General features: G+C 36.5%; 1 protein-coding gene and 1 pseudogene across 6 annotated transcripts in view; both read left to right on the top strand.

Moving 5' to 3' along the window:
* TBC1D16 (TBC1 domain family member 16) overlaps positions 1-27851 on the top strand; it is a 130033-nt gene that overhangs the window by 77579 nt on the left and 24603 nt on the right. The window lies entirely within an intron of this gene.
* LOC140527915 (superoxide dismutase [Cu-Zn] pseudogene) lies at positions 22279-22908 on the top strand (annotated as a pseudogene).

Genomic DNA, 27851 nt, shown 5'->3' with positions numbered 1-27851 from the left:
ACAATCTTTATGTCTTTCAAGGGACTTGGATTTCACTTGACTTGATTGTAATTAGCATAATTAGTTGAGACTTTTATTTTGTATGGCTATAACTGCAAAAAAACCAAAAAACACAACCCAGCCAAAGTAAACTATTACAGAGAGAGAGAGAGAATATGAGTATTTAAAGGAGTAGGTCACTGAGTTTTTCTTGAGGAATAACCTTAGATTAAAAGGCAAATATTTTACTTTCATAACCTTCCTGAGAAACTCCTTTTTCCAGCTAAAGTCTATAGTTTATAGTATTATATAAAGTTTGTAGTTAAAAGTATTACGATTGAATTGATTTATTAAGTCATTGGATCATCTATGATGTTTAAAAAGTTTGAGACACATAGTTTTTAGGTAATTAATCATTTTATTAATAAAAGGAATGGTCATTTGACTGTCTCTCTTGTACCAAAAGTGACTCATTTTGGTGGGCTCCCAGTTTATATGCCCTTGGAAAAGAGGGTGTACCTGAGGGTAGAAATCAACTCTGATTGGTTAATAAGTAATGAGAAGAATGAATATTACAATAAGAGTTGAACCTATTCTAAGGAGGGGCTGATAATGTAATTGATTATGTCATTAACTTCTAAACTTCCCAGCCTTGGGCAATCTAATCAAAAAATTTATATCCCCAGCCCAAGCCTAAACAGAACATAATGGGATGGACTGGTGTTTCACCCTAGATTAAATTCCTTATAAAGTTGGATTGTTCTAGACAAGATTGAGGGAAAAGTTAATTCAGTCTCATCAGCAATGTCCTTCAGAGACTGAGCTTCTGAAGTGAGGGCTTTAGAAAAAGAGGAAACTCTGGATCTCCCCAAATCATTGGTTATTAATAATCATTTCTCTCACATTCAAACAGAATTCTCTCTACCTTTCTTTTGTTTAGAATATAAGAACTTAGTTTTCAACCTGAGAAATCAACTATATCCTTCTTAAAGTTGAACAATGGCAACAAGACTACTGAGCAGTAGTGAGGAGGTTTGCAGGTCATGAATATTACTGATGTCTGATTGGTTTGAGATGATGAGTATAGGGGAGCTCCTGGTGAATGGTCTCAGTTTATTCTGTCATATATGAGGTGAAGTGAGGTGAGGTCTTTAGCTGAGAGGATAAGAGGAAGAATGCAGGAAAGGCTTGAGGAAAAATGAAAAATTTGGAATACCCACTATAGCAAGTGGGATAGTACATCATTTAAGGAGGAATAGAATGTTTACCTAGCTGCGGTAAAGTCCCAGTTGATAAAACTTAAATTTGTAGTGGGCTTAATTGACATTGTTTTGTGTTTTCCTAAAGCTCTTTTCAGCAGCATGTAAGTAGGAGCAAAAGAGACATCATAGCAGCAATACAGGGTTGGCAAGGCTTAATCAGAAACAAAATAAGGGAATAAGAAAGTTGAGGCTGGAGTATAGTGTAGTGTTGAGTTGGTTCACTAAGCAGTCGTGAGAGTGAAGGAAGAAAGTTTGCAGGGGATGATGTTCTGGGAAAGAACTGAGGCGTAGAGGGAAAGAAAGTCATAGTGAGGGCAAAGGGCAGGATTTGGTTTGTAAGGCATAGAAAAAGAATTATAAAAGGTTTTGGTCAGATAAGGGAATTTCAAGAAAATGACAGTGACCACTTGTCATTATGTTGGCATGGTCAATATATGTATAGTTGAGATGAAGTGTATATATGTATAGACCATGGTCTTTGTGTATGTTTGAGGTGAGGAGGAATAGGTTATGGGGATTAAGTAGATGGAAAAACTGGGAAGTTAGGGTAATTTGTTAGAACATCAATATTATATGTTGAAGACCACTATTATGAGAGCAGCAGATGGGGAGGAAAGAAAGATTACGAGCCAGGTGCTAAACTCATTAAGGCAGGAAGGAAAATTAGGTAATAAATTTGGATAGGGTGAACCTTATTCAAGAGTAGAGGTTACTTTGTGAAGATGGTTCGTGGAGGGTCTGACAGTGGCAGTGAGAAACAAGGAGTATTCCACTTTTCCTCCATGATCAGGTTAGAGTGTATGAGAGAAAATGTAACCAGTAGTAGAAAGGACGCAAGGGAAGCAGTGTCATCAGGAGGGTGAAGCAATGGAAAGCATGGGCAGATCATTTAACTGTTGCTGTAGGAGGGGACATGTTTCAAGGTAAATTTGAAGAAGGGAATTCAAAATTTTTAAAAAGTGATTTTAAAATAAGGGACTCTTGGCCGTCAGCCAAGAGTAAATGTTATTCCAAGGATACTTGCTAATAATCCCTGAAGTAAACCCCATGGGAATATTTTACATATATAAAGAAGAAGAAAATTATGAAGGAGAAAATGTTCAGTTTCCTTTTCACTTCACCTTTAATTGTCCCATTCGTTCCACCTCTATTCCCTTTCCCCTCCTTTCTCCCCCCTCACCTTTTTGAAGCCACACTCAAATGTCAGGCAACCAGACTCTTCACTATGGCTTCCAAATCATCAAGGCACCCAAGGCCTTCTTTAATTCAAATTATTGTTCAATTTCAAGCTAGATAGACAGCTCTCTCCTTTTAGAAATAATAAAACAACAAAACATCTCTTGGGGGAAAATTCTGTGGGTTTCAGTAAATTATGGTTTTACCAACCTAATTTTTCTATAGCCATAAATGAAATAGTTACTATTGCAACTTAAGCCCATTCCTTCTTATTTCTAGCTTTTTGGTACCAGTTCTACATAACACCAATATAGTGCTACCAGGTGGATTCTCACAATGCCAGGTCCCTAGTTATAGTTACCAACTCAAATCTGTATCAGGCTCCTTACTACTTCTTAGTTTCTTTCTACCTCTTTGAAAAAATAATAGTTACCTGGCAACTAGAGGAATTCCCTATCTATGCCCATTCTTCAGACAGTACTTGCTTTACATAAATTCACCATTATGCAAATTCAACTTTACAAAAAGAATTCTGAAAGAAATCTGTATTCCCAGAAAACACATATGTTAACTTTACTTTTCAGTTCTGTGCTCTATGGTCACTTCCTGCCCCTTGCTTGGCACTCTGTGGCCTTCCCCACCCTCCACCCTGCCCCCCATCAAAAAAGAACATCCAAAAAACCCTAAAAAAGAAATATTCCCCCAAATGAAAGCAGAAGAATAGACACCACTACTATCGAAGAGAGTGAAGACCTTTGCCCTGCTTTGGCCTGTATTGGGCCACCTATGACTGTCTCCTGTATGTTGCTGAGTTCAGGTACCACATGTCTGTCCCCTATGTTGCCTGTCCTCTCTTGTCTGTGTCCAGCTTCCTTGTTTCTGTTCTCTTCTCTCTCACCCTCTAAACCCCACCATGACTCTCCTCTTGTTCTGACTTCTCTATCTCTACCCCCAAGTGGCCTTGAACCCTGTGCTGCTGCCTCCCTCTCTCCCTTCCCCTTGTCCAAGGGCACTATGTAAAAATCACTTTACATATTGATCTGAGGAGTGGTCCACTTATATAAAGTGAGAACTATCTGTATAGCACTATTGCTTGGAAACAACTCTTTATTGAAGAAGTGAGTTGTTTCCTCTCAAACAAGACATCTTGAGAGTCATCTTTCTCTGTTAGTTGGATTTGGAAGAATTGCCTGGGCATTACTTGGAAGCCAGATTCTTTCTTGATACAAAATCATCTAAAACCTGTGCATTCCAGCTTGGTCTTAGATGTCTGATAGATGTATGAAGTTACTTGTGAAGACGATGGAGAACTTCCTTACCTCTAGTTAGTAGCCAAATGATTTCAGAATGGTTTGCTGTAAGGTATCTAAAGAAAAGGAAATTGGTAAATTAAGCAGCCTAAATGCAATGACTAGAGGGACAATGCATTTTTAGTATACAACCCCATAGATCAGTCCCTATAAACATTTAATCTGTTTATTAAACTATCTTGTGCTGCAGCAGAAGTTAAGCTGATGACTCGTCAAACCTTAGATACGATGCAATAGACAGTAGTTGTGCACTCTGCTTCTGGAAAATACTTCAGAAACAAATAGAACTTGTAGGCATATGTGCCTCACTGTTGCCTTAAAAGTTTGTCACCTTCTGTTGAATAAAGAACCGTACGCAGATTTTAGTGACGGTGTCAGATATACCAGACTTTTTCCATTCAATAGAAATAAATTTTGGATATAGATCTTCAAGATCAGTAAGTCCATCCTACCCAATCATTCTTTGTGACACTATAGCCCAACCTTTCACAGGAAGAAAAAAACCTCAGGTAGCATGGGGCAGTCCTAGAACTGGCAGAAATTTTTATTTTGAATTCCTCTGGTCAGAGCTACTACTGAATTTTGTCACATTTTAGAATGGCAGGAAGGAAGAGTAGTGATTACTTTGGAAATGAATGCTGCCCACTAAGTCCATGTTGTCTATTTGCAGATGAAACTTTTTTTGAGGATTAAAGGTCACTACTCTGTACTTGTGATATATGATGTCATGAATTCAGTGGGCCTTGAATTTCCTTGGATGGTGGTAGCACATTTGAGAATTCTATTTGTTGGATATCTGATTTGAAAATAGATTTATTTGTATAGCAAGGTTAGTCTCTGCTCTGAAAGTATAATCAAATAGTATGTCAATTTTGTGAAGTGAATTTAAGCTAAGAAATGTGCTAAACAAACCTTTTGTGCAAAAAAGTCCTATAAACAGGAACTCTGGTGATTATTTAATGAAGTTAGTGAAGGAGTTTTGGGTTCAAAGTGGAGGTGGGAGGGAATCAAAGCAAGTGCTTTTGCACTTGCCTCTAAGCATGATATTCATGCAATAATTGACATTTGCAGTGATTTATGCAAGTGCTAATCAAAAGCTTTTATTTTCTGATTATCTATCTGTTTGATGGATGAGAGATGCTAGTGCAGTCAAAATATAAACAGGTTTTGGTGTGAGCTTTTCAGAGAATAAATCAGCTATTCCAAAGTATAGAAGAATATAACTCTCCCATTATCATGTGGAGTTCAAAGGGGGAAATTATTTTTCATAACCTTTTTTCTCTTTTTGTTTTAATGGAGCTAAGCAGTAGATGAAAGTCCCTAATTTGGTCCCGTTGACCTCCTCCACCTGGATTGGCAGTCTGTTGTCAGAACGGAAGTTGTGCCTGGGAGATAAGAGTGAGCACAACAAATGCCCCAGGACAGCTGTACATCCCTGGAGGGCCCAGGCCTAAGAAGGTGAAAGAAGTGCAGTTAGAGAAGGTCTTCAGCACAGAAAGTTAATTAGCCACTAAAGAGCATTTAGTGATGTTCAAGATGGGAAATTTGTGTCTGAAAAGCAAAAGGAGATCAATGAAAAACTGGCAGTGCAAGGTCTGGGGAAATCTGTGCCTTTTCTTTTTTTGGAAGCATTTAGTCTTTTGGTATAGCTCCAAGCCTTACGATGAAAAGGAATGAATGTGTACCTGATGTCCAAATGGAAAAGAATCCTGTATTTGGAGAAAAGATTGAAATGTAGTAGGGTGCTCAGTGTGAGGAGGGCCATCTGTTCAAAAAGTAAACTAGTTGTGGGATGGGGAACCAGACGCTTCGATTTTACGACTGGCCCCACCTAAATCAAACTACCTAACTTTTTTATATCTACCCCTTCTACTGACATTTTTGAATTTTTCTCCAGATAATTAGAGAGATGACCTGGTCTAAGCTAGTGGAAACATTTTAAGAGACCATATGTATCAATCAGTAAACATTTATTATTAATAAATATTATTATTATGTTAAATATTTATTTATCACTTACTATGTACTGGGCACTGTGCTAAGTGCCCAAGATACTGAAGAGACAGAAGATAGATAGTCCCTGCTTACAATCTGGTGGGAGAGATAATACACACACGGCAAACTATAAACAGCATAAAAAGGAAATAATTAACATAGGGCACTAGAATTGAGGTGTTGGGGAAGGCTTCCTATAAAAGATGGAATTTTATTTGGAACTTAAAGGGAGGTAGGGAGGTCTGTAGGAGCAGAGGGGGGAAAGCATTCCAGGCATGGAAGACAGCCAAAGAGAATTCCCTAAGCTAAGAGATGGAATGTCTTGTGGACAGCCAAGAGGCCAGTGTCACTGGGTTGAAGAGTAAGGTAGAAAGATTGGAAAGAGGAGGGAGCATTTTGTATTTGATCCTAGAGTTTATCGAGTAGAACATGATCAGACCTCTGCTTTAGGAAGATCACTTTAGTGGCTAAATGGAGCTTGGTTTGGAGTGGAGAGAGACTTGAGGCAAGCAGAGCCATCAACAAACTATTGCAGTAGCCAGGCATGAGGTAATAATGGCCTGCACTAGAGTGGTGGCTATGTTAGGAGAGAAGGGAATGTATTTAGGAGATGTTGTTAAGGTGAAATCCCAGGCCTTGGCAAAGGGTTGGATCTGGTGGGGTGAGATAAAAGGTGATACCCCAGCATGTATTCTAGTTTCTATAACTAGAGAGTGACTCAACACATATGTGGTGAAAATCAGCATCATCATTTCAAGGCTCAGGAATGTTTATTACATCTACTTTTTTACATTTCCCCCCAGATATAAAGACTGCCTTGGGTGTGATATTTCTATATAAGTTTAACTTTCTTATTGACATAACATTGTTAAATCTAATTTTTGAAATTCTGAATTTAAATGCCAGAGTGTTTCCAAATGCATAACAAAAAGAGGATTGTATATGAAACTATGACTCACCATTTCATTTTTAATGCATATAATAAATTCCATGTTACTTTTCAAAATTCTCCTTGTCTTTGCTTCCTTCTTAACTTTTCTTTGAATTAAATTCTCTTTTCTTCTGTGAATTTAAAATAAAAATATTTCAATGACCCTCTTTTTTTTTTGCTGTCACTTTTACTAAATCTCCAGTCTTTTCCTAACCCTCCCAACCTTAAAAACTTAGAGAAAGGTATGTGTGAAGGGCGTTGGTGATGGAATCTTTGTGGGGTTTTTTTTTTTTGGTTTATTTGTTTTTAAATATTGTGAAGCAAAATGAATCCACAACGGAGGCCATGATGTGGGGTTCCCCCCACCCAGATTTTTTAACATTTTTAATTAAAGTTTTGAGTTTCAAATTCTATCCCCTCCTTCCCATTCACCCTTCCTGAGATGATAAGCAATCAGATATAGGTTATACATATGCAATTATGTAAAACATTTCCATATTAGCATGAAATAGGATTTTGAAAAACATGATTGGAACCATGATCTTGGAATTGTTTTGCTGGAAATGTAGTCCCTTTTTCACCTAGTGCTGAGAACAGCTTCCATCAGAATTCTTTCCTTTTAATCACAGTTCTGAAGCAGGTAATTTTGCAAGTACTTAACTTCTTTCAAATGACAGATCCCTGTATGTTCATGATAACGTTGCTCTAGCACATATACCTTCTGTTTCTAGGGTCTCTACCAAATAAGGACTGTTCTTTCACTGGAACAGCAGCAGTCTATGAGGTGACAGGTTTCTAATACCAGTCTCTTCTGGTTTGATGAGTATCCTTATTACCTCCAAAAGCTAGTTGTATAGGGAGGAATTAGAAACCTTTTTAATCTGGAATGTGACCAGTCAGACTGAACAATTGTGAGACCTAGAGTCTCAGCCATAGGAGAAAAGCAAGATGGAAAGTAAAAAGAGTAAGGAAGAATGAGAGAGAACACAAAGATGGATTACAAGCTTCTTCTGTAGGAAGCTGAGTCAGTGCTTGCCTTTTCTGTATTTGGGAATATCCTGTCTATGAGAGAAGCCCAGTCTAGAGGGAATAACATTGGACCTAAAGGCAAGAAGCCTTGGTATTAGGTTCTACCTCTCCCAGTTGCTCAGAACAAGTCAATTCACCTCTCTGGTTGGGCCTCAATTTCATTTATAGTAGTTACAATTCATAATTTCCACTTCTGAGATTCCATGATAAATCATCCCCTAATTTTCATCTTTCAATCCCTGGAGACTGAAGACATTTCTGGGGACAAAGAAGGAAACTAATATAATGATCGATAAAAAGGGAGTTGATGAGAAGTCATTAGAATACAGTGGGCATATTTGAAAGAAAAAAGAAGACATAATTAACAATTATTTAAGGTAGGAACCTACTAGATAACAGACTCCTCCTGGGTAAGGAATGTTACTAATTTATCTTTTTTATCTACCCAAATTACTTAGTGCTTTGCATTGGTGAATTGCACTTACATTCCTCTAGCTGGGTGAAAGATAAAATTGAGGCAGCATGATGTAAAGGAAAGAGCACCAGACTAAAAAATACAGAAAGTCTGGGTTCTTTATTCTTGACTTTGACTCACTAGCTGTGTGACCTTAAGCAAATTACTTCTGCTCTCATTTTTCTTATCCTTAAAATAAGAGCCCTTTTGGCTCTAAAATTTTATAATCTGATCTTTACTCTTCTCAGCCAATGGCTGAACAGATACTGAGGTTCTCTTTTAATTATTCAATAAACAAATATTTATTAATCACCTACTATGTGCCCCTATAGTATACCTCCAGTTCCTTCAATTCCTTGTTCACCCTGACCCTCTCCCCCGTGCCCCGCCCCCCCCCCCTCCCCCCGCCCCAAAACCAAAACAAAACAAAACCTTCCTCTTGTCTGACATCCTGGATTTTTCCAGCCTGTTAGATCGAGTTTATATGATTCTGTAGGATTCTAAGGAAACACTGCCAGTTATTCATTGTGGAGGAAGGGAAATTTTGGTTTAAAGACTGCTGAGGAATCCTGGGAATTTAATCAGATGCCTAAGGGAAGCGCCTAAATTTAGCCAGATTATTAGCAGTACTCATTCAGTTTTAAAATTGCCTAGGGGAACTTCACAGAAAAAGTTAGGGAACTACTGGACTAGATTTGCTTCAGCGCTGCAGTGAAACTGATTTAGGAGGCCAGGTGAAAATGTTTTAAATACAGCTCCTAGATGTCATGACTGGCAGCCTAAGTAGAATAGCAGATTCTATTGAAGGACTTGAAGGCAGGAAGATCTAAACTCAAATACTACTTTAGACACTTTGTAGATATGTTGTCCTGGTTAGCTAAATGGAGCTAAGAGTGCAGGGCCTGAAATCAGGAAAACTCATCTTCTGAGTTCAGATGTGGCCTCAGACACTTACTAGCTGTGTGACCTTGGGCAAGTCACTTAGCCCTGTTTGCTTCAGTTTCCTCATCAATCTATAAAATGAACTGGAGAGGGAATGGCAAACCATTTTAATATCTTTGTCAAGAAAACTGAATAGCAAAAGCTGTGTTCCCCTAAGCAGTTCACTTAATTTCCCTCAGCATCAGTTTTATTTATTGCTCTGTCATTCCAGCCTCTATTACCTCATCTTTAAAATGGGGATAATAATTACAATTAACTCAAAGGGTTGTTGGGAGGGTTAAATGATACAGTGATGTGAAGTGTTTTGCAAACTTTAGATTGATATTTAAGTATATGCTGTTGGTTAGTTCTTCTTCTTGAAAAGTTTTCCTAGGTTTCTCTGAAAACATCCCCTTCATTTTTTTACAGTATGATAATGTTCCATCATATTCATATGCCATATCTTGGTCAGCCCTTCTCCAATTGATGGAAACTCCCTTTCTGATTCTTTACCACCTCAAGAAGCCATTAATATTTTTGTATATTTAAATTCTTCCTCTTTTTTTTTGATAAACCTGATAGTAGTATCACATTGCTTTCCAGAATGACTGGACAAATTTATAATTCCACTGGAAACTAGGAGGGGTGCCCATTGATTGGGGAATAACTAAACAAACTATGATGCATAAAAGTAATGGAATACTATTATGTTGTAAGAAATGATGAAGGGGACTGTGTCAGAGGATTGGGAAGATTTGTATGAACTGGAACAGAACAGTAAGTGAGTGAAATCACTTGAACAATTTATATGATAACAACACTGCAGAAACAAACCATTTTGACTTATGAATTCTAGCCAATCATGATTCCAGAAGACCAGTGATGAAGTAGGATGCTAAACTCCTGACAGATTGGTGATGGACTCATGGTGCAGAATAAAACATATTTTTGGATATAGCCAGTGTGAGAATGTGTTTTGCTTGATAGTGCGTATTTGTTACAAAGGTTTTGTTTGTCTTTTTTCATTGGGATTTAAAGAGAGGAAAGAGAAAATTGATGTTAATTTAAAAAAATTAAAAATCAAAAACTCCTTTGAAGACCATTAAAGCTCTGATAGCCGTTATAGTATAGTTTGTCTAGATGCCTGTCCTTTGCCTTATTGCAGCTTATCAGGAAGCGTTCAGGCTTTTGTGGAAAATAACACTACAGGGGACAGAACCAAGATGGTGGAGTAAAAGCGGGACTTCCTTGAGCTCTCCCCCCAAACCCAGCCAAATATCTGTTAAAAAAATGTCTATAAATAAATTCTGGAGCTTCAGAACCCACAGAATGACAGAGTGAAGCAAATCTCCAGCTCAAGACATCTTGAAAGATTGATGGGAAGCTTCAATCACATCAGGCTGGGAGCAGAGTGCAGTCCATTGTGGCCCATGCTGGCCAAGAAGGGAACTGAGCAGGCCTTGGGGGGTGTGAGGAACTGAATTACTGGAAGCTGTGACAGTTTCCAGACTTCTCAACCTCAAAACCCCAAGTTGTTGAGGATAACTTGGAAGGTCAATAGAAAAAAATAGTGTGGTAAGGCCCTAGCCCCAGGGCAGTGAAGGGGTGGAGGAGGTGGAGGAGCCTGTGGCAGCCCCCACAGCAGCAGCTGTTTCTGGAGCTCTAGGCCCACAGATTTGGGGGGTGGGGAATCGCGAGGCTGACAGTTAAAAGTCACATAATTGGGTGGAGAAATGAGCAAAAATCAGACTATAGAATCAGACTTTGAGATCAAAACATACAACCAGAAGAAGACAACAAAGTCAAAGCTCCTACATCCAAAGTCTTCAAGAAAAATATGAATTGGTCTCAGGCCATGGAAGAGCTCAAAAAGGATTTTGAAAATCAAGTAAGAGAAGTAGAGGAAAAATTGGGAAGAGAAATAAATAATGCAAGAAAATACTGAAAAACAAGTCTACTGCTTGCTAAAAGGGAGCCCAAAAAATGATGAAGAAAGCAACACCTTAAAAAATAGACTGTCCTAAATGGCAAAAGCAATCCAAAAAGCCATCAAGGAGAAGAATGCCCTAAAAAACAGAATTGGCCAAATGGAAAAGGAGGTCCAAAAGTTTGCTGAAGAAAATAATTCCTTCAGAATTAGAATGAAGCAGATGGAAGCTAATGTCTTGATGAAAAAATCAAGAAATTATAAAACAAAACAAAAAAATGAAAAAATAAAAGAAAATGTGAAATATCTCATTGGAAAAATAACCGACCTGGAAAATAGATCCAAGAGAAACAATTTAAAAATTATTGGTCTACCTGAAAGCCATGATCAAAAAAAGAGCCTTGATATCATCTTTCAAGAAATTATCAAGGAAAACTGCCCTGATATTTTAGAACCAGAGGGTAAAATGAATATTAAGAATCCACCAATTGCCTCTTGAAAGAGATCCCCAAAGGAAAACTCCTAGGAATATTATAGCTAAATTCCAGAGTTCTCAAGTTAAGGAGAAAATATTACAAGCAGTCAGAAAGAAACAATTTTGAGTAGTGTGGAAACACAATCAGGATAATACAAGGATCTAGCAGCTTCTACACTGAGGGATCAGAGGGCTTGGAATGTGATATTCCAGAGGTCAAAGGAGGTAGAATTAAAACCAAGAATCACCTACCCAGCAAAACTGAGTATAATACTTCAGGGGAAAAAAATGGTCATTCACTGAAATAGTGGACTTTCAAGCATTCTTGATGAAAAGACCAGAGCTGAATAGATGATTTAACTTTCAAATACAAGAATCAAGAGAAGCATGAAAAGGAGAAATTGCAATTCCTAGAGGGGGTAGATATCTAAAAATTACTGTGGTATAAAAACAAAAGGCATCAATAAAACTTATTTTGAACAAAGAAAATAGCACTATAGATTTGAACACCTTCTTAATGGACTTAGCTAACTTTTTGAGTGAAAATTTGAGAAGCTTTCTGTCCCCAAACAATATTAAGATAGATAACTGTATTCTGGTCTGGTCCAAAATACACTAAAAAAAATTTTTAATCTTGTTCTGTATTTCTAACTGGCTCATCATTCTTTTTCTTAACTCTGACTGGCTTTATCCAAGAGATAAAGTTTCTGTGTATTAAAAATCAATTTATTAATTAGGTCAGCTACTACTCAATAAATTAGTCAGTGGTCTCATCCTCACCCACCAAAAGCAGGGTCTCAAGTCATCTTAAATCTCCTGCCTCTGATAGAGTGACTGTGAATGTGAATGGCAACCCTGATGGTAGATATTTAGTGAGGAGGTGAGCCTGGAGGCCTCAGGCTTTCCCCATTACTTCATCATCAAAGGGGAAAGGTCAGCCAAGAAATGAGTGATCGTGACATTCAGTAGTCTCCAGCAAACTGAATAAACAATCCCTTTCTGGATCAGAATATCTCTGACTTTATTTCTCCTTCATGAGCTAGGCCTCCCCAGAGTCTAATGAAGGGATGTAGCACGTACAAGTGTCTCTAGGTTATATGTAGAGTAGCTCAATTTGGATTCTGTTTATGGAGTAAACAAAACAAACAAACAAACAAAAAAGCCAGGGCCCCATTTGAGTGGGACCCATACCAAACTAGTTAACAACAGATGCCTTGTGTGCTAGTATCTTGTTAGGCTAGGAGTGATCACATTACTTGATCATGACCTTCAGAACTTTTCAGGAGTGGGTGTCTCAACAAAAATAGGAGAAAGGATGGATCACAAATTAATAATTGGTTATTAATATAATGGTATATTTTCTTCAGTTGCCAGAGTGCCCTCTGAGGCATTGCCCTCTCAACAGGAGGATATAGCTGAAATAACTTTGGTAAAATTTATTGTGGGGAGGGAATAGGCAAGCATTTATTAGGCACCTTCATTGTGCTGTTATAAATGTTTTTGTACCTGTGTGTCCTTTTCCCATTTTTTTGATTTCTTTGGGATACTGACCTAGAAGTGGTATTGCTGGGTCAAAGGGTATGCACATTTTTATAGCCTTTTGGTCATAGTTCGAAACTGCTCTCCAGAATGGTTGGATCATTTCACCACTCCACCAACAATACATTAGTGTTCCATTTTTCCCCCATCTTCTCCTACATTTATCATTTTACTGTTTTGTCATGCTAGCCAGTCTGATAGGTGTGATGTGGTACCTCAGAGTTGTTTTGATTTGCATTTCTCTAATCCATAGTGATTTAGAACATTTTTCATGTGACTACAGACAACTTTAATTTCAGGAAAGTAATTCTTTAAAGCAAGGAATCATGGGTTTTAGTTATATTGGGATTTCCCTTTGTCCTTTCACTCTACCACCATCTCTGTTTCCATTTTCTTCTCAAACTTTTACTCAGTGGTTAGAAACTATATAATCCTATAGTCTTTTCAGCATCCAGCTTGGTTATGGTGACTTGAAGAAGATTTAGCTACTTTACTTATCATGACCCATTTTTCAAGGGGAGTTGTTTCTTTAATATCTACAGATTTTTTTTTTGGTGGGGGGCTTTGTTTTTAAGAACGACATAAGAAAATATTTCCATGGGATGTTTCTCCCATAATTTGTTGCTCATACATACAACACTCTTCCATCTTAATGGGACAGTCTGACCGAGATAGTGAAGATCTGACTGATTAAATGATTAACTGTGTCTGTGTGTCTGTGTGTCTGTCCATCTGTCTGTCTGTCAATATCTGGACACATAAACCTGTGTTTACTATCTTTTCCTCCTAAAGCCCTTCTTAGGGCTGTTCTGATCAATGCAAGCTACCTTGCATTCTATTGTTGAGCCAGCATGGAAGACCCTGATAAGAGAAAGTAACCACAAAAATGTATTGAGTACCTATTATATGCAAGAAACTGGTCCAGATATTCTGTAATATAAAGTTGAACAACTTTTAATGTCTGCAACGTTAAAAAAAAAAAACTTTTAGAATGCAGCCAAAGCTGAACCATGAAGAAAATGTTTATCTTGAAACACTTTTTTTCTTGCAGTTATCCCAGTTTTATTTATTTTATATGTTTTTATTGCTGATTTATGTTTATTACACTTGTATAGTTACTCTAAGTAATCTTCTAGCCCCTTTCAGAAAGCTTTCCCACATAACAAATAAGGTTGTAATTTTTGAGAGGGAACAACATCAGCACAACTTATAGATATGTTAAAAACAAAGTTGGAAAACCTATGCAACATGTAACACTTGTAGATCCCTCTCTGAACACTACAGAAGGGTGGGTTGGAGAAATCCTCATTTCATAGCGTCTGGCAATGTAATCTTTGTAATTTTACTGTGAGAGTTTGGCTTTTTTGATACATAGTTCTTTCCATTTACATTGTTGTAGTTATTTTGTATATTTTCTTGGCTCAGCTTACTTTACTTTGCATCAGTTATATAGAACTTTCTGTGCCTTTCTGTGTTAATTTCATTCAGTACATTTTTCTCTTACAGTAAAATAATATTCCATCAGCACAATTTGTTTAGACATTCTCCAATTGATGAGCATCTATTTTGTTTCCACTTTTTTGTGTGTCCAAATACTTTTTTAAAAATTAATTTGTTTTCAGTTTTCAACAATCACTTCCACAAGTTTAAAATTTTTCTCACCCTCCCTCCCCAAGACTGCATGCAATCTTATATGGGTTCTACACATACATTCTTATTAAACAAATTTTCACATTAGTCATGTTGAATAGAAGAATTAAAATGAATGGGAGAAACCATGAGAAAAAACATAACATAACACAAGAAAAAGTAATCTGCTTCATTCTGTGTTCAGATTCTATAGTTCTTTCTCTGGATGTGGATGGTATTTTGCCACAAGAATCCTTTGGGAATGTTTTAGGTCCTTGCATTGCTATGGAGGGCTAAGTCTATCAGAAACAGCCCTGTGACTGTTACTGTATATAATGTTATCCTGGTTCTGTTCATTTCACTCAGCATTAGTTCATATATATGTCTTTCCAGGTTTTTCTGAAGTCTGCCTGTTTATCATTTCTTATAGCACAATAGTATTCCATTACATTCATATACCACAACTTCTTCATTCATTCCCCAATTAATGGGCATTCCCTCAATTTCCAGTTTTGGCCACCACAAAAAGCTGGGACTTTTTCCAATTTTTATAATCTCTTTAGGATACAGACCTAGAAGCAATATTGCTGAGTCAAAGGGTGTGCACATTTTTATAGCACTTTGGGCATAGTTCCAAATTGTTCTCCAGAATTGTTCTCCAGTAGATCAGCTCACAGTTCCACCAACAATGAATTAGTGTTCCAGTTTTCCCACATCTTATCCAACATTTATCATTTTCCTGTTCTATCATGTTAGCCAGTCTGATAGGTGTGATGTGGTACCTCAGTTGTTTTGATTTGCATCTCTCTAATCAGTAGTGATTTAGAGCATTTTTTCATGACTATATAGATAACTTTAATTTTTTCCTCTGAAAAACTACTTGTTCATATCCTTTGACCATTTATCAATTAGGAAATGACTTGTATTCTTGTAAATTTGACTCAGTCCTCTAAGTATTTTAGAAATGAGGTCTTTGTCACAGACATTAGTTGTAAAAATTCTTTCCCAGATTTCTGCTTCCCTCCTAATCTTGGTTGCATTGACTTTGTGCAAAAACTTTTCAATATAGTGTAATAAAAATTATCCATTTTACATTTCAAAATGTTGTCTATCTCTTGTTTGGTCATAAATTTTTCTATTCTCCATAAATCTCACAAGTAAACTATTCCTTGCTCCCCTAATTGTTTTATAGTATCAGCCTTTATACCCAGATCGTGCACTCATTTGGACTTTATTCTGGTATACAGAGTCAGACATTAGTCTATGCCCAGTTTCTGCTACACTATTTTCCAGTTTTCCCAGCAGTTTTTGTCAAACAATGAGTTCTTATCCCAAAAGCTGGGGTCCTTGGGTTTATCAAACAGTAGACTGCTGTGTTCATTGACTAGTGTCTTGTGTACCTAACCTATTCCACTGATCTACCCCTCCATTTCTTAGCCAGTACCAAGTGGATTTGATGATTGCTGCTTTATAATATAATTTGAGATCTGGTATTGCTAGGCCACCTTCCCTAGCATTTTTTTTCATTAATTCCTTTGATATTATGGACCTTTTGTTCTTCCAGATGAAGTTTGATATTATTTTTTCTACCTCTGGAAAATCTGGTAGTTTGATTGGTATGGCACTGAATAAGTAAATTAATTTAGGTAGAATTCTCATTTTTATTAAGTTAGCTCAGCCTACTCATCCAATTCTTTGTTATCACAGAAAGTGCTGCTATAAATATTTTGGTGTGTGTGAGGACTTTCTTCTTATCATTATCTTCCTTGGAGAGTTAATCCAGTAATGAAATTTCTAGTTCAAAGGTTATGTACAATCTTAGTCACTTGATTTGCATAAATTCAAATTGTTTTCCAGAATGTTAACATTATTTTACAGCTCCAACAGTGTGTTGGTATGCCTATAATTCCTCCTATGTTGAGTATTGACATTTTGTGTCATCTTTGCCAATTTTCAGTGTATAAGGTGAAACTTCAGGGTTGTTTTTGGTTTGTATTTCTCCTATCAGTACTTTTGAGCATTTTTTCATATGATTGTAAATACTTGGCAATTCTTCTTTTAAGAGCTATTTGTGTTTGAGGGCGGAGTAGAAGGACAGACCTGTAAAAGCTCTCCCCCATAGCTCATAAAATACCTGTAAAAAAATGACTCTAAACAAATTCTAGAGCAGCACAAGCCACAAAACATGAAAGAGATTTCCAACCCAAGATAGCCTGGAAGGCCGACAAGGAAGGTCTATCACACTGGGCATGGAGCACAGCGCAGCACAGCCTTGGCCCCACAGCACAGCAATGACAGGACCGGAGCAGGCTTCAGGGGATAGAGTCTCCAGCAGCAGCTGCAGTTCCTAGATTGCTCAACCCATAAACACCAAAGATAGCTTCAAAGGTCAATGAGAAAGCCCTTTCACCTGGGGGAGAAGGGAACATGGTCTGGCCCTGCTGGTAGCAGCCACTGCAGCAGCAGCAGCCATTTTGGAGTCCTCTGCCTAAAGACTCTGGGAGAATTGAGCTGCTGATCTGGATTGCAGCCCTCAGGTGAGGAGGAGGAGGAATGCTGGCTGGTCGAACTGGTGGAGGCTTTAGAGAGGGAATTCTCCTTGCAGATCCTGGGCAGAAAAGCTTGTGGTAGCTCTCAGACCAGAGCATAGGCCAGGAGAGGAGTAAATGCTCCCTTGATCGTGCCACCTTGGAGGAACTGAGAACTTACAGGTCCCTAGAGTATACCCTCCTCTTGTCAAAGGACTCAAAAGTCAAGTAACTGGCTGGAAAAATGCCCCAGAAAGGGGAAAAAAATAAGACTATAGAAGGTTACTTTCTTGGTAAACAGGTATTTTCTTCCATCCATTTGGATGAGGAAGTGCATACCATTAGAGGAAGACATAAAAGTCAAGACTTGTGCATCCAAAGCCTCCAAAATAAGTATACTGTGGTCTCAGACCATGGAAGAGCTCAAAAAGGATTTTGAAAATCAAGTAAGAGAGATGGAAGAAAAGTTGGGAAGAGAAATGAGAGCAATGCAAGAAAATCATGAAAAGCAATCAACAGCTTGCTAAAGGAGACCCAAAAATTGCTGAAGAAAATAACACCTTAAAAATAGACTAATACTAATGGCAAAAGAGGTTGAAAAAGCCAATGAGGAGAAGACTACTTTAAAAAGCAGAGTTAGCCAAATGGAAAAGGAGGTTTAAAAGCTTACTGAAGAAAATAGTTCTTTAAAAATTAGAATAGAGCAGATGGAAGCTAATGACTTTATGAGAAACCAAGAAATTATGAAACAAAACCAAAACAATGAAAAAATAGAAGATAATGTGATATATCTCATTGGAAAAACAACTGACCTGGAAAATAGATCCAGGAGAGACAATTTAAAATTATGGGACTACCTGAAAGCCATGATCAAAAAAGAGCCTAGACATCATCTTTCATGAAATTATCAAGGAAAACTTTCCTGATATTCTAGAACCAGACGGTAAAATAAATATTGAAAGAATCCAACGACCACCTCCTAAAAGAGATTTGAAAAGAAAAACTGCTAGGAATATTGTAGCCAAATTGCAGAGTTCCCAGGTCAAGGAGAAAATATTATAAGCAGCCAGAAAGAAACAATTCGAGTATTGTGTAAATACAATCAGGATAACACAAGATCTAGCAGTTTCTACATTAAGGGATCGAAGTGCTTGGAATATGATATTCCAGAAGTCAAAGGAATTAGGATTAAAACCAAGAATCACCTACCCAGCAAAACTGAGTATAATACTTCAGGGGAAAAGTGGTCATTCAATGAAATAGAGGACTTTCAAGCATTCTTTATGAAAAGGCCAGAGCTGAATAGAAAATTTAACTTTCAAACACAGGAGTCAAGAGAAGGATGAAAAGGTAAGCAGGAAAGAGAAATCTTAAGGGACTTACTAAAGTTGAACTGTTTACATTCCTACATGGAAAGATCATATTTGTAACTCTTGAAACTTTTCTCAGTATTTGGGTAGTTAGAGGGATTATACAAATATGTATAGACAGAGGGCACAGTGTGAGTTGAATAGGAAGGGATGATATCTAAAAAAATAAAATTAAGGAGAGAGAGAGGAATATATTGGGAGAAGAAAGGGAGAAATGGAATGGGGAAAACTATCTCATAAAAGAGGCAAGAAAAAGCTTTTTCAATGGAGGGGAAAGGGGGGAGGTGAGAGGGAAAAAGTGAAGCTTACTCTTATCAAATTTGACTTAAGGAGGGAATAACATGCATACTCAATTTGGTATGAAAATCTATCTTACACTACAGGAAAGTAGGAGAGAAGGGGATAAGTGGGGTTGGGGGATGATAGAAGGGAGAGCAAATGGGAAGAGGGAGTAATTAGAAGTAAACATTTCGGGGAGGGATAAGGCCATAGAGAGAATAGAATTAACGGGAGGCGGGATAAGATGGAGGAAAGTATAGTCTTACACAACATGACTCTAATGGAAGTCTTTTGCAAAGCTACACATATATTGGATTGCTTGCCATTCTCAGTGAGGATGGGTGGGGAGGGAGGAAGGGAGAAAAGTTGGAACTGAGAGTTTTAGGAACGAATGTTGAGAATTGTTCTTGCATGCAGCTGGGAAATAAGAAATACAGGTAATGGGATATAGAAATCTATCTTGCCCTACAAGAAAAGAGAGAAGATGGGGATAAGGGAAGGAAAGAGAGGGGTGTGATAGAAGAGAGGGCAGATTGGGGGAAGGGGTAATCAGAATACATGATTTTTTGGGGTGGGGGAAGGGGAGAGATGGAGAGAAAATTTGGAACTCAAAATTTTGTGGAAATGAATGTTGAAAACTAAAAATAAAGAAATAAACATTAAAAAAAAGACCTATTCACATCCTTTGAACACTCATCTACTGGGAAATGGCAGTTACTCATATTAATTGTTGACATATGTTGGATACAAATTTAACGTAAAAGTTTTTTCCCATTCTTATCCTGATCACTTTCCTTCTTTTCCTGTATATGTTCTTATTTTTATACTATTTAGTATATTCATATATAATATATTTGCATGTAATATATAATATATTAATTTTATCGATGGAAAAGCTTTTCAATTTCATGTCATTAGTTCTTTATCTTTAGTAATTGCCTCTATCTCATGTTTGGTTAAAAATACATCTGTCTATAGCAGTGAAAAGTATATAATCTGCTTGTTTCCTAATTTTTTTATACTATGATCTTTAATAGTAAGATTGCATTTCCATTTATATATTGTGGAATATTGTATAGGGAATATTGGTCATATTGCTGTCCAGTTTTCCCAGAAAATATCAAATAAAGAGTTGTTTCCTAGGTAATTTATGTTTTCCACTTTATTAAAACACTGAGTTATTGAGTTCTCTTGTTTCTGATTCTCCCTTGTCTAATTTGTTCCATTGCTCTGTGGTTTTTTTAACCAATACCAAATTTTTTTTCTTATGACTGTTGCTTTATAATATGATTTGAGGTCTGACTGCTTTACAATATAATATGCAATCTAGAAGTATCATTCCCCCCTTGTCTCCTTCCTTTCATAATTTCCCTTGTTGGTTTTCTAAATGAATTTTGTTCAATTTTCTCAAATTCTGTAAAGTGTCCCCTTGATAATTGGATTGGTATGATATTGAAAATGTTAATTTTGCAGCATTGTCATTTTTATTATGTTGGTGTGGCCTACCCATGAACTCTCTATAAACACTCATCTACAACAAAAAGAACAGAGCTTCAATTTTGCATAATTAACTCCACTTTTGCATAGGTAGTGTTTTGGGGGTTTTTTTTTGGCAAAAATAGGAAGATGGCATCCTAACAAACTTCTGAGACAAATATGGTCTTGAATACTCAAAATGGGAATGTTGTAGATTAATGTATCTAATTAATATTGATACATATATAGAGAATACAATATTAGCAAAGCGGCTACAGCAACATAATATTTTATACTATAACCAGATTGCATAAAAATTTAATAAAAATACCAAAAATCACATGAGTATATCAGAACATACAGATAGGCTTTTGACAACACAATCCCTGTTATGATTTAAAAAAAAAAATAGAAACCATAGGAATAAATGTAGCTTTCCTTAATATGTGGTATATGCTTATCTATCTGAAACCAAAAACTAATTTCATATGTAACAGAAAACCAACCACTAAGGGCCATTCAAGTAAGATCAGAGATTAAAGCAAGGATGTCCAGTGTTATCAATGTTTTCATATAGTTTTAATTGTAATTATAGCAAGAAGACAAGAAAACCAGCAAATAAGTATAGATAAAAAGACAAAATTGTTGTTTTTTATAGCTATTTGATGGTTTACTTCAGGAATCCTAGGGAGTTAAATGAAAAATTAATAAAAACAAAACATCAGTAAATAGTAGGATACAAATTAAAATCACAAAAATCACAGCTTTTTTGTACATTAACAACAGGTTGTGCTTGTTCTTCGTTCTTGAAGAGGCCCATGACATCAAAATGATGACATAACTTGTAGTTGAGTTTGATTTGAGTGAGGGAGGGCTGTGCAAGGTCACCAACCTCACTTACTTCTCCTGAGTCATGTGGGTCCAGTGGTCTGATACTCATCACATTAACAATAAAACCCAGACAGAATGTATAAAATATCTAGCAGTCCACTTACCAAGGCACTAATGGGAATTATATGAATGCAAGGACCAGACACTCTTTACAGAAAAAAAGGAAGAGTTGAAGAGGAATTAATTTGAGCATATTTTATTTATTTTTATTAAGTAGTTTTTTACTTTCAATTTTGTTAATGTTGCCTTTGATTTTCAGGATTTCTGTTTTGGTGTTTAATTGGGAGGGGTAATTTGTTGGGATTTAGATTTTTAAAAAAAATTTGCATGCCCAATTTGTTGATCTATGCCTTCTTTCACATAAGAGATTCATTTAGCGACTAAATTTTCCCCTAACCACCTCTTTGGCAGCATCCCATAGATTTGGGTATGTGGTCTCGTTGTCCTTATCTTTAATGAAATTATTAAATTTGTTCTTTGAATTAATTTTAAATCTATGCTTCAAAAGCCTTTTATTGATTGTAATTTTATTGCATTAATGGTCAGAAAAATATGCGTTTAGTATTTCTGATTTTCTGTATTTGTGAGGTATTTTTATGTGCCAGTACATTGTCAATTTTTGTGACTACCACGCTCAACCAAGATTAAGTATATCTCTTTCTATTCTCATTCGTTATATTCTGATCATATGTAACTTTTCTAAATTTATTTTCAGGTCCTTAACTTTCTTATATATTTTAAGTTAGAGTTTTCTATTTCTGAAGGAAGAAATGGGGGTGTCCCCCCCCATCTGTTGTAGTTTTGTTGCTTGTTTCTTCCTGTAGCTCATTTCACTTTTGCTTTAGGATTTAGATGGTTTGCCATATGTAGCATGTATGTTTAGATTTTATACCAATTCATTGTCTATAATGTTGTTTAGAAAAATTTAGGTTTTTTTGTTTATCTCTTTTAAGTAGACTTTTTTTTTACTTTTGATTTGTCTGAGAGCATGATTGCTAACTCTGCGTTTTTAATTTCAACTCAAGCCTGCTAAATTCTACTCTAGCAGGCATTTCCCCCCTCACTCTTCAGCTCGTCCTGCCTTCTCTGGGTATCTGGTTCTTCTCTGCCAGCATCCATCTCAGACGTGGAAAGGCCACGCTCATGAGCCATGTTGAAGGCCGTGTGCGTTCTGAAGGGTGACGGCCCCGTCCAAGGCACTATCCACTTCAAACAGAAGCAGGCTGGGGACCCTGTGGAAATCAAGGGAAACATTACAGGATTGGCTGAAGGAAATCATAGATTTCATGTCCATGAATTTGGTGATAACTCTCAAGGATGTATTAGTGCAGGTGCTCACTATAATCCTCATTCCAAAAAACAACGTGGACCAAATGATGTTGAAAGGCATGTTGGAGACCTTGGCAATGTGACTGCAGACAAAGATGGTGTGGCAAAAGTGTATATCAAAGATAATCTAATTCAACTTACAGGACCAATGTCTATCATTGGCCATACTATGGTGGTCCACGAGAAAGCTGATGACTTGGGCAAAGGGGGAAATGAAGAGAGTGAAAAGACGGGAAATGCTGGACCTCGCCTGGCTTGTGGCATAATTGGGATTGCTAAGTAAACCATTTTACTAGGATATAGCTCAGGTACCTAGGAACGCAAAGATGTGGATGATTACATGTAGAAACATACTTGGCAAGACCATTAAACACTAATCTTAAATCAAAAAAATAAATAAATTCTAATCTAGCCCATTATTTTGACTCTCTGTATATCTGTTTCAAATGTGTTTCTTGTAAAAGAACATAATATTGGATCCTGGTTTCTAATCTATTTTTGGACATGTGTATTCTTTACAGTTTAAAGGAGAGTGAGGTTCATATTCCTTGCTTCTCTCCCCACTCCACTGTCCTGCTTGTTGTATGAACTCCCCCTTGCACATCACATTTTTGTGAGAAAATTCCCTTTCCTCCTTTCCCTTTCCCCTTCTGCCAATGTGTTCCTCTTCCCACCCTTTCCATTCTTCTTTTGACCTCATCAGAACATAACTGAATCACTTTTAGGCTCTCCTCTGATGAGACTCCCTGTATGACCCCCCCACCCCCATCCCCACCCCTTGATAGAATTTTGACTCTGTAGCACCTTCCCATCTAAGAATGTAAACAGTTTAACTTTGTTTAGTGCTTTATTATTTCTCCCTCATTTATCCTTTTTTTGTTTCTCTTGACACCTATGTATGTCAGTTTTTCTACTTACCTATGGTCTTTTTATCTTTTATCATGAATGTTCTCTCATTAAAAGAACATTTTTTCTTTTCTAGGATTATACTCAGTTTTGCTGGCTAAGTTACCCTTGGTTGAAAGACTTGAATTATATTATAAATCCTTGTCTGAAAGGCTTAAATTTTCTTATAAAATGTCAGTCTTCAAAACTATCCGGTATTGGTTTAAAAAAATAGACCAATGAAACAGACAACAAGGGAGAATCAGAAACAATACAGACTTCTTAAATCCTGTTCCTTAACTTTATCTCATCTTCTGATAGGGATGATCACATAATACATCTCACTTGTAAGTATTCTGCTTCCTTAATTAGAAACTCTTACATTGTTTTGACCATAACTTACTATAGTGCCATATTTCCCTTGGCCTTACTCCTCCTAAATCTATAGTTTGCCCTCATCTAAACCTCCAATTCTGCCCCTTTTACTCCCTCTCCAGTTTCTTAGGCCATTAGCCCCAATTTGACTTCATTTTCCTTCCTTTCTAACCTCAACCCTATAGTTAGCCATTTCAGTTCTATACTTTTCTCTGCTCTTGAATCCCTCATCATCCTTGTCCCATCGACATTCATCTCTTGCCAAACCTCAACCCTAGATTATTCCCACCCTTCACTTCCTCCACTCTCACTCAAAGGCAGTCCTTGACTTTTTAAATTTTAAATTTATGTTATCCAGTTTCAATTGGGCTTTCATTGAAGCAAGGCAGTCTTTATTCCTCTCTGATTCTTTCTCCCTATACAAGTTATTCCAAACCATCTCTTCTTTCCTCCTGCCACCCACATCTTCTCCTCCCACCTCCAGCTGAGAACCTTAAATCTTTACTGAGGTAACTGGGTCCATTTGAAGTGAGCTGTCTTCTTTTCATATCAAAATTCCTTGATGTTATCTCCCACTCTCTATTCCTTTCCCCTAGCCCCTAATAATTAGATGGATTTTTTCCTTGCTAAGGATTTTACTTGCTAACTACTCATGTACTTTCTCACTCCCCCCTCCTCTTCTTCAGGAGATTACATCCTCTTCCCCAAATCTCCAACCTCTTTCTTCCTACTTGTTCCTTTCCTACCACCTTCAGACAGACCTGTCTTCCTTTAACTTTAAAAAAACTTTCATTAGGTCTCCTAAAACTATCATCTTGTCTATATCTCAGTCATGCTCCTAGAAAAGGGTATCCATAATATCTGCCTACATATCCTGTCTTCTCAACCCTTTCCATTCTTGCTTCCAGCCTCATGATGCAACTAAAAGTGTTCTCCAAAGTTACCGGTGTTTTTTTTATTTCTCACCTTCATGTGTCGTTTCTCAGGCCTCCTTTTAAGACCCCTCTGATACATTGGACATTATTGACCAACTTCTTTTTCTAGGCACCCTCTCTTTGGGTTTTTATGGTACTGTTTTCTCTGAGTTTTTTTTTTTTAACTTACCTTACTTATTCCTTCACCATTTCCTTTGATGTCTCATAGTACATATAATGCCCCTAACTGTAGGTATTCCCCAGGATTGTGTCTTAGGCACTCTTCTCCCCCTACTTTCTCAGGTAACTTCATCAGTTCTCATAGGTTCAGTTACCATTTCTGTGCAGTAAAAATCTTACTGCATTTTTAATCTGTAACTTAAAGGACAACCTATATATACAGTTTCAGTCTTAACTTTGAGCTCCAGTCCCATATTGCCTATTATTCATTTCAGATTTGATGTCCCAGAGACATCTCAAACATAGTATATATAAAACTTAACCAGTTATCTTTCCCAAATTTTCGTCTCTTCTAAACTTCCCTATTTCTGTTGAAGATGCCACTTTTCTTCTAGTTTTTAGTAGCCATGACATTGTCTTCAACATCTTCTTTGTACATTTACTCCTTCTGAACACTCTGTGTAATCTAAACAACCTAGCTTTCTCTCTCTGTTTCTCACACAGGACACTCTCATGTCTCATCTTCATGCCTTTGCACTGGCTGTTGTTCCCTATATCCTAACCTCTCTAATCCTAAATGCTTTAATCCTCACCCTAACCATTCTCACTTCTGCCCCACTGAATCCTTGTCTTTCTTTATGACAACTCAAGTGCCACTTTCCACATGAAATCTATTATGATTTTGTCAACTACTAGTACCTCCCCTCCCAAACACACTGCCTTGTATTGAAATGCCTTGGATTGATTTTCTTTATATTTATTCTGTATGTACTAATATAGAGTCAATAAATATGTGGGGTTTGATTTATTGAAGATCAGACCCCTTATAGATGTTCACATTTTTTCAGTCCATTGTTAATTTTCTCTTTTTAAGTATCTCCATTCACATATAAATAGCAAATGGACCTCTAGTTCAAAAAATGTTTATAATAACTCTTTTTGTAGTGGCAAAGAACTAGAAACTAAGGGAGTGCTTATCAGTTGGTAAATGGAGAAATAAATTACAGTATAGAAAAGTAACAGAATACTGTTGCAGCAGAAGAAATGGGCAGTTTATAAGATACTTATTAGGACTTATTTGAACTGATGCAAAGTGAAGTGAGCAGAGCCAGGAGAACATTTTGTACAGTAACAACTTAAAAAGAAAAACAACTTTGAAAGGTTTGAGAACTCTGACTGGGAAATGGTCAACCATGATTCCTAAAAACTTATGATGCTGGGTACTACCCACCTCCTGAGAGGGAATTTTTTCTCTTTTTTTACTTTACACTGAATGTTTATGACTAGATAAAATTTCCCCCAGTGGCCTAAGGGAAGAGATGGCCTAAGGAGATAGGGTTAGAATAGAAAGATGAGTAATTGAATTTTTTTTTTTGTAGTTAGAGAACAATAGGAAGGCTAGCAAGAATCATAGGCAAGCAGTACAACTTTGAAATTTATGTTTTTATTATTTATTATATATTTTATAAGAAAAGTACTCCACAGTTTCACATAAAATCCGTTTGTTTCTTTTCTACCATGTAACTGAAAAATTTTTTTGGAGTATTTTTGGAGTTCCTTTTTTTGGAGTATTTCTTAAGTTCAGAATAAAAATAGATTTTAAAACAAGGGGAAAAAACTCCACTGCTACTCTGATTTATATGACCCTTTACACTTAGGTTCCTTATTCATTTGAAGCTTAATGTGCTATATAATGTAAGCTATTGATCTCAACCTATTTTTTCCTAGAATGCTTTGCTTTCCACTTTTTCCTGCAGTTTCTGTCAAATTGTGACGATAGTTAGAGGTCCTTAGATATATCACTATATTACACTGTATTACTGGTTCTTGTGTACCTAATCTGTTCCACAGATCAACTTCTCAGTTTTTTTACCCTATAACATTTTTGATGATTGCTGCTTTGTTTGAGATCTGGTACTATTAGGCCCCTTTCATTTCCATTTTTTTTTCATTATTTCCCTTGAGATTTTGTTGTGATTTTTTTTTTTCCAGTTCTATTAAGTAACCAACCCTTGGATAGTTTGAGTACTATGACACCAAATAAGCAAATAAGTTTCTCATATTGGTACAGACTAATCATGAACAATTAATCTCTCTCCATTTGTATCTTCCCTTAGTAAGAAGCATTTTGTAGCTCTGTTTTTACAATTCTTGTGTGTCTTAGTAGACAGGCTTCCAAATAATTAATTTGAATGGAATCTCTCTGTCTCTTCCTGTTCAATTTTCTTCTTACTGAGAAAAGAGAAATGATTTATATGGCTTAATTTTTATTATGTCTTATTACTTTGTTAGCTAATTTTTGTTTGATTCTACAAAATTTTTCTAAGTAAATCATCAGATCTACCAAAAGTGATCATTTTCTTTGCCTGTACTTATTCCCTCAATTTCTTTTTCTTATCTTACTCCTATAGCTGGCACTTCTAGAACCATATTAAATAGTAGGATAATTGCATCCTTGCTTTTTCCCTTCTTTTACTGGAAAAATCTCTAGCATTTCTCCATTACAGATAATGCTGGCTTTTTGTTTTAGATAGATGATATTTACCATATTAAGAATTAATTCTTTTCTAATATTTTTACTTAAAGAAGTATTATATCTTATCAGTAACTTTTTTCTTCTATTGCTGTAATGATATGGTTTTTATTTTTTGTTATTAATGTGGCCTATTATTTATATTTATCCTAATATTGTCATTTTTATATTAATGGTATAAATATAACTTACCCATAGTGCATAATCTTAGGTTTCTGCAACTTCTTTGTGAAAATTTCAGTATTTTTGCATTGATAGTCATTAGAGATAGTAGTCTTTGTATTTCTTTTTTCTACTTTATCTCTTTCTGCTTTAGAAATTAGGACCATATTTGCCCAGAAAAGGAGTTTAGTAAGATCCTATATTTCCCAGTTTTTGCAAACAATTTATGTATTATTGCAATTTTTAAAAAGTGTTTGCTAGAATTCACTTGTAAAGTCATCTGGTCCTCTATTTATAGCAGC

This window comes from Notamacropus eugenii, chromosome 2, assembly GCF_028372415.1.
Source record: "Notamacropus eugenii isolate mMacEug1 chromosome 2, mMacEug1.pri_v2, whole genome shotgun sequence".
Taxonomy (NCBI): Eukaryota; Metazoa; Chordata; class Mammalia; order Diprotodontia; family Macropodidae; genus Notamacropus; species Notamacropus eugenii.
This window is presented reverse-complemented; position numbering and strand designations above follow the sequence as displayed.